We start from the raw sequence: 7799 nt of genomic DNA on the forward strand, positions 1-7799 counted from the left end.
ATAAGTCCTTCATATTGTATGCATAAAATTCTGCTAGAGGAAGGTAGTAAGCCAACTGTGGAACAACAGCAAAGACTGAATCCCATCATGAAGGAGGTGGTGAAGAAAGAAATTCTGAAATGGCTAGATGCAGGCATCATTTATCCCATTTCTGACAGCTCGTGGGTGATCCCCGTACAATGTGTACCTAAGAAGGGAGGTATCACTGTGGTCGCAAATGAAAAGAATGAGCTCATCCCTACTTGAACAGTTACAGGATGGAGAGTATGCATGGATTATAGAAAATTGAACAAAGCCACAAGGAAGGATCACTTCCCTCTTCCATTTATTGATCAGATGCTTGACAGATTGGCGGGACATGAGTATTTTTGTCTTCTGGATGGTTATTCCGGGTATAATCAGATTTGTATTGCACCAGAGGATCAGGAAAAGACTACCTTCACTTGTCCATTTGGCACATTTGCTTTTCGCAGAGTTTCGTTTGGGTTATGTGGCGCCCCGGCCACTTTTCAGAGATGTATGATGGCTATATTCTCTGACATGATTGGAAATAACGTCGAAGTGTTCATGGATGACTTCTCCGTCTTTGGACACTCATATGATGAATGTTTGAATAATCTGCGCGCCGTACTCAAAAGATGTGTGGAAACTAATTTGGTGCTTAATTGGGAGAAATGTCATTTTATGGTGCGTAAAGGCATTATCCTTGGGCATAAGGTCTCTAGCAAGGGTCTGGAGGTGGACAAGGCCAAGGTGGGAGTCATTGAAAATCTTCCCCTACCTAATTCTGTGAAAGGAATCCGTAGTTTTCTTGGTCATGCGGTTTTTTATCGGCGATTCATCAAGGACTTTTCAAAGATATCTAAGCCGTTGTGCAATTTGCTTGAGAAAGATGTGCCGTTCAAATTTGATGATGAATGTTTGGCAGCATTCGAGACTCTCAAGAAGAGTTTGATCACGGCACCAGTCATTACAGCACCAGATTGGACAGAACCATTTGAGATGATGTGTGATGCGAGTGATTATGCGGTAGGTGCAGTTCTGGGACAGCGCAAGAAAAATCTCTTCCATGTGGTCTACTATGCGAGTAAGACTTTAAATGGTGCCCAATTGAACTACACCACTACTGAGAAGGAGCTTTTGGATATAGTCTTTGGCTTTGAGAAATTTCGATCTTATCTGCTTGGTACGAAAGTAACAGTATTCACTGATCATGTAGCTATTCGCTATCTGGTTTCTAAGAAGGATTCGAAGCCGAGACTCATTCGTTGGGTGCTTTTACTTCAGGAATTTGAGTTAGAAATCAAAGATAGAAAAGGTACTGAGAATCAAGTAGCTGACCATCTCTCTAGGTTGGAGAATCCCGATTCTACTTCACAAGATAGGACGTTAATCAATGAATCTTTTCCGCATGAGCAGTTGTTTGCAATTCAGGAGGAAGAACCATGGTTTGCAGATATTGTAAACTATCTCGTCAACAATATAATGCCTCCTAATTTAACATCCGCTCAAAAGAAGAAGTTTCTGTATGAGGTGAAGTGGTATATGTGGGATGAACCATATTTGTTTAGACAGGGAGCTGACCAGATCATCAGCAGATGTATCCCGTTCTGTGAGACGGAGGGGATATTACGAGACTGCCATTCCACGGTTTATGGTGGACACTATGGAGGTGAGAAGACGGCAGCTCGTATTCTGCAAGCAGGTTTTTTCTGGCCTACTTTGTTCAAGGATGCTCATCAGTTTGTTTTAAGGTGTGATCGTTGCCAAAGAGTGGGAAATTTGTCAAGGAAGGATGAGATGCCATTAAATGTGATGCTTGAAGTCGAGGTCTTTGATGTGTGGGAAATCGATTTCATGGGGCCTTTTATCTCGTCTTGCAATAATCAGTACATCTTGCTGGCAGTCGATTATGTCTCAAAATGGGTCGAAGTTAAAGCTTTACCGACAAATGATGCAAAGGCAGTACTAAATTTTCTTCATAAGCAAATTTTGACAAGGTTTGGAACACCTCGGGTAATCATAAGTGATGAAGGATCGCATTTTTGCAACCGTAAGTTCACTTCTATGATGCAGCGTTATAATGTGAATCATCGAGTAGCTACTGCCTATCATCCGCAAACAAATGGTCAAGCGGAAGTGTCTAACAGAGAGATAAAGCGCATTCTAGAGAAGGTTGTTTGTCCGTCAAGGAAGGATTGGTCTTTAAAGCTCGATGAAGCTGTTTGGGCTTACAGAACAGCATACAAAACTCCATTTGGGATGTCACCGTTTCAGTTGGTGTACGGTAAGGGATGTCATCTACCGGCGGAGCTTGAGCATAAGGCCTACTGGGCATTGAAGAAATTGAACCTGGATTTAGATGCAGCTGGTAAGAAAAGAATGCTTCAGCTTAATGAACTTGATGAATTTCGACTTCAAGCGTACGAGAATAACAAAATGTATAAGGAAAAGGTGAAGAGGTGGCACGATAGGAAGCTACATCCTAAGTTATTTGTGCCAGGGCAACAAGTTCTTTTATTCAACTCTCGGCTCCGACTTTTTCCTGGCAAGTTGAAATCAAGGTGGTCTGGACCTTTTATTGTCAAAACTGTGTTTCCACATGGAGCGGTGGAAATTTTTGAGAATGATTCGGACCAAGCATTCAAGGTTAACGGTCAGCGGTTAAAGCACTACTATGGAGACATGGCAAACCGAGAGGTGGTCAGTGCCATTTTGTTGACTACTTGAGAAAGGTACGGAACGTCAAGCTAATGACGAAAAAGAAGCGCTGCGTGGGAGGCAACCCATGAATTGTTGTTACAGGAACCCTTAGAAGTTAATAACCTATCCAAAAATACAAAAAAATCAGAAAACAGGGGCTAAAATTTTTTTTTTCCAGAGACCCTCTGCGCGCCCGCGCAGGGGTCGAGTTCCAGAAATTTTTTTACAGTTCAGAAAAAAAAAAAAAACAAAAACACAAAAACAGTTTTAGCCCATAAACCCACGAATTGTTCCCACTACCCCATTATTTTATCCCTTAATTCCCAAACCCTAATCTAATCCACACCCTATATATACATACACCTATCCTACATATCTCCCACAACACTTCCTACACTTAAACCCTCTCACAAACATCAAAAATCAGTTTTTACACACTTTTATTCACGAATCAATGGCACCCAAGAGAGCACGCACTATTGACAGCAGCAACACAGTTCCTACTGCTGATTCATCGAGGGGTACTGCTGCAAGGCCTCGGTTAACTGACAGAGCTGCGGAGGAGGAGTACACTAGGCTGTTGGGGAAGCCGATTCTGAAGGAGAGGGGGTTTTTACCATCAGGGAGGGATGGTGAGTTGTTGCCCATGATTGCAGAGAAGGGGTGGATAGCTTTTTGTGAGTCACCCGAAGCAGTACCGATGAGCGTTGTTCGCGAGTTCTACGCGAACGCGAAGGCTGAAAAGAATGGGTTTTCTGTAGTCCGTGGGCTGACGGTTGATTATCATCCTGCGGCGATTCGCCGTGTGATTGGACAGCGAGAGAGGAAGCCCGAGGAGGAGAACTGGAATGAAAAGACTGCTGAGGATTTTGACTTGGATTTGATTTGTGTGACTCTCTGTCGACCGGGCACAGTTTGGAACCGCAGTCCAGCAAATAATGAGTATCGTCACTTTCCGGCGATCGCTATGAACAGGTATTCCCGTGCATGGAATGCATTTATTTGTGCTAATATTTTGTCTTCTTCGCATGCACACGAGGTCACAGTTGAGAGAGCACAGTTGTTGTGGGGAATTCTGCATGATGAGTACTATGTGGACCTTGGTGAGTTTATCTACCAAGGAATTCTGAAGTTTTTGAGGGGAGCAAAGCATATGAACATCCCTTATGCATCCACGGTTACGAAGCTATGCCGAGCAGTGGGAGTGAACTGGCCGGCTCATGAGCAGTTGCAGTTGCCAGCAGCTCCGATTGATTCTGGCACTCTGAATGGGATGCAAGAGTGGACCGATGGTGAGCCTGAGGAGCATGGGCTGGGTTATCATCTTCCAGGAGGGCGTCCAGCATGAGGTGCTACTATGGCTAGGCCAGGGCGTGGTGAGGCTGGTTCTTCGAGAGCTCAGGAGGGTGCTGGGATGGGTGATGCCCAGTATAGGAGGCTTTCACGGCGGATGGATGCCATGTATGAGACGCAGAGCAGGTTTGCTCAGGAGCTCACCCTTGCGTTAGGGACTGCTTTTCGAGGCCTTGGAGCTGATATCCAGTGGCCAATTTTTGGTGAGGACTCTGCATACCCGCCGCCTGATACTCCACCCACTGAGGGTGATGATGATGATGACTCCGAGTAGGTATACCCTGTGTTCCTTTCTACTACTTTCACTGAGGACAGTGAAGATTTTTAGTTTGGGGGTGGTAGTTAAGGAATATTGTGTGTGTGTCATTTAGTTGCATATTCATGATAGTTTAGTTCATATAGTTGCATAATTTATGCCATTTAGTTTTTTTTATGAATGTCATGTAGCTCATGCATTTACCATGATCCCTTTTGCAATGATATATCGACTGAATTGTGATATTGATGCGAGTGTAGTGATAGCATTAAAGTGATATTAAGTTGTGTAGGTTGATATGCATGCTAGAAACAATTGTAAATCCACTAAGTCTTAAAGAATGCGTAAGGGCTAGATTGTTGTTATGATTTGGTTGTTTTTAAGGTCAATCTACTTATTATGCTTAGAATTCGATTATAGGTTCTTAGTGATAAAGACATGAAAAAAGAAAAATTTTGGAGAAAAAAATATGGAAGTTGTTGCGAGTTGTGGCTAGGCGTCAAATGGCTAGTAGCCGGCTCGCATATGTTGCGAGTAGTCTAGGGTTGAGCAAGATGGAGCGAAATGCACTTGCTCAGAAGTTATAAAAAAAAATATATTTTTGCATAATTGATCAAGAGTGGGCTCTTTGGTATTCGAGTTATTAAGTTCTTAGGGGACTTTGTGCCTAGTGACCTAAGGCTTTTAGAGTCTGGGATCCGCTAACCTAACGCTCGTTACATGGATATCATTGTATAAGTCTTTTGTGGAACTCACTCATTGCACGGTCAAATAAGCATTTGAGTTGTAAATAAAAAGCACGATTCCGTAGTAAGCTCCAGAGTTCTTGTAGTGTTGTATATCACTTTGTGCCTAGAACTTTTATTCTTTGTATAATCGTAGGATTGCCTTGAGGATAGTCTAGTCATAGTAATTGGTCTAGTTCCGAAGCATATCTGTTAAGCATTTGCACATACCACGTTTCTGGCTGTATGTCCGTTTGCATGAGTTTATTGATCTTTAGTTGTCTAACTGCATTCGTTGAGATGTGACAATTTGGTTAATTGTAGTAAGGGGGATCGTTGCATTTTCATATAGATTGCATTCATGCATATTTTTATTTGTTTTTGAGTCTGTGACGCTTGAGGACAAGCATCGATTTAAGTTTGGGGGTGTGATAAGTGGCATTTTATACCACTTAGAACGTCTTAAAATGGCTTAAATTGGTGTCTTGAAGTCAAGTATTTTGTGTATTTGATGCGTTTTTCTAGTGTTTATGCATTTCAGGGTATTAGTTGCATTTCGGGGGAGGAATCATCAAGAATAAGCCTTGGCATGTGTTCACCATTGCGAGAGGAAAGGAATGGGCAGATTACGGCGAAGAAACGGAGCAAACCTGGATTTTTTCCAGTAGAGGCCTGCGCGCCCGCGCAGCAATGCTGAGCGGCCGCGCAGCAACCTGCGCGCCCGCGCAGCTATGCTGAGCGGCCGCGCAGGGTCGGGGAAAAAGATAAATTATTTTCGACTTCTACTTCTGTTTGGCTTCCAACTTCTATGTAATCTGAGTTTTATGGGACTATTATATAGGTAGATTTGAGACGTTTTCACGGAGAGTATTAAGGGGATTATGTTTTAGATTGTGTTTTACGCAAGAAGCGAAGGAGATAAGGAAGAAGACCGATTTAGCACACCGCAACGAAGAGGAAGCATATATTCTTGTGATTCTTGTTTCGTTGTAACGTTGGATGCTAGTTTTCTTGCTTTGACTTATTTACTCTTGTGACGTACTCTGTTTTAATATAATTAGTTTAGTTATTATTTTCTTGTGTTTGTTTATGATGATTTCATATGAACCCATGATGGCGATAAGTCCTATTATGGGCTAATCGTGATCATGGGGTTGCAACGGATTTATTATGGAATTCTTTAGTTAATTGTTTAATACTTTAGTGTGTGATGATTGCTTGATATCTAGTATTGGTTGTGCGTATTCGTCTTATGTGCGTCGCGAACATATAAGATAGGGTGTTAATCTCTTGTGAAGCGACGGTGGATCTTGAGATTTAGAACTTGCCATGCTAGCATAGGTTCATGTACGTTGAGCATGATTAGTGGGTAACTCTAACAGTTTTATTTGCCCTATGTAATCAAAAGGAATAACTTGTGCTTAAATCGTTGTGTTGTCAATTTCTGTAGACATATAGGAACTCAACATAATTGATGACTATTCGACTTCTATCTTAATTGTGGATGCTTGGTAGAATGGTATGAGTACAATGAAAGTTGGCTTTTATCAGTTTCGTGTTATTCGATTAATATCATCACTGTCACATGCTAAAGGTAATAACAATGGCTATAGAAGGAGTAATAATGAAGTTGTGATCTCATGAGTGTTTTATTATTGATAAATTGAAGTGTTAGTTAAGTGGTTAATTAAGTAGTTAATTATAGTTAATATTTAATCAACAATTTTAAGTGTTATTATCTTAACATTGAGAAGTAATCATACATTGGTGAGTGAGTTTAATTAGACAATAATTTAGTCTGAGTCTCTGAGGGAACGAACTAGAAAGTATTCTATATTACTTGCGAACGCGTATACTTGCGTGAATATTAGCGCGTGTTTTCGCCCTAACAACAGCTGAGGAGACAGACGAAGTTCTTGATACTCCGGAGAAGATAGATTTTGAAGACTCGGATTCAGGAACTGAGCAGAAAGAACCAGTAATCATGGGTGATCGTATTGTTCACGCTGATCCAGCTCTTATGGACTTTTCTCGGCCAAAAATTGATGACATTCAGTCAAGCATTCTTCATCCGGCTATTCAAGCTAACACCTTTGAAATCAAGCCGGGCACTATTCAGATGGTGCAGAATTCTGTTTCTTTTGGAGGAGCTGCAACTGAAGACCCCAACATGCACATAAGGAATTTTGTCGAGATCTACAACACTTTTAAGTATAATGGCGTGACTGATGAGGCTATCAAGCTGAGGCTTTTCCCATTTTCACTGAGGGACAAAGCTAAGGACTGGTTATATTCTGAACCAACTGGGTCCATCACTACTTGGCAAGATCTTGCGCAAAAGTTTCTGGTGAAGTTTTATCCGATGGCAAAGACTGCTGCTATGAGGAGTGCTCTTACTCAGTTTGCGCAGCAACCTTCAGAATCTATGTGCGAAGCTTGGGAACACTACAAGGAAATGTTGAGGAAGTGTCCACATCATGGAATGCCCGATTGGATGGTGATCACTGGTTTCTATAATGGTTTGGGGGCCCAATCTAGGCCCATGCTCGATACAGCAGCTGGAGGCGCCTTATGGGCTAAAAGCTATACTGAGGCTTATAATCTTATTGAGACTATGGCTGCAAATGAACATCAAAACCCAACTCAGAGGATGATGCCTGGGAAGGTAGCAGGTATTCTAGAAGTCGATGCAGCCACCGCTATTGCAGCGTAGCTCCAAGCGCTGTCAATGAAGGTTGATTCTCTTGTCAACGAATCTGTTT

At 42.1% G+C, this 7799-nt stretch overlaps 1 non-coding gene across 1 annotated transcript; it reads right to left on the reverse strand.

Annotated features, from left to right (window-relative positions):
• Positions 1 to 7414: 7414 nt before the first annotated feature.
• LOC141675926 (small nucleolar RNA R71) lies at positions 7415 to 7521 on the reverse strand. The gene has a single exon (XR_012556550.1). It is a non-coding gene; the product is annotated as a small nucleolar RNA R71 (small nucleolar RNA).
• Positions 7522 to 7799: the final 278 nt, after the last annotated feature.

This window comes from Apium graveolens, chromosome 7 (genome assembly GCF_009905375.1).
Source record: "Apium graveolens cultivar Ventura chromosome 7, ASM990537v1, whole genome shotgun sequence".
Taxonomy (NCBI): Eukaryota; Viridiplantae; Streptophyta; class Magnoliopsida; order Apiales; family Apiaceae; genus Apium; species Apium graveolens.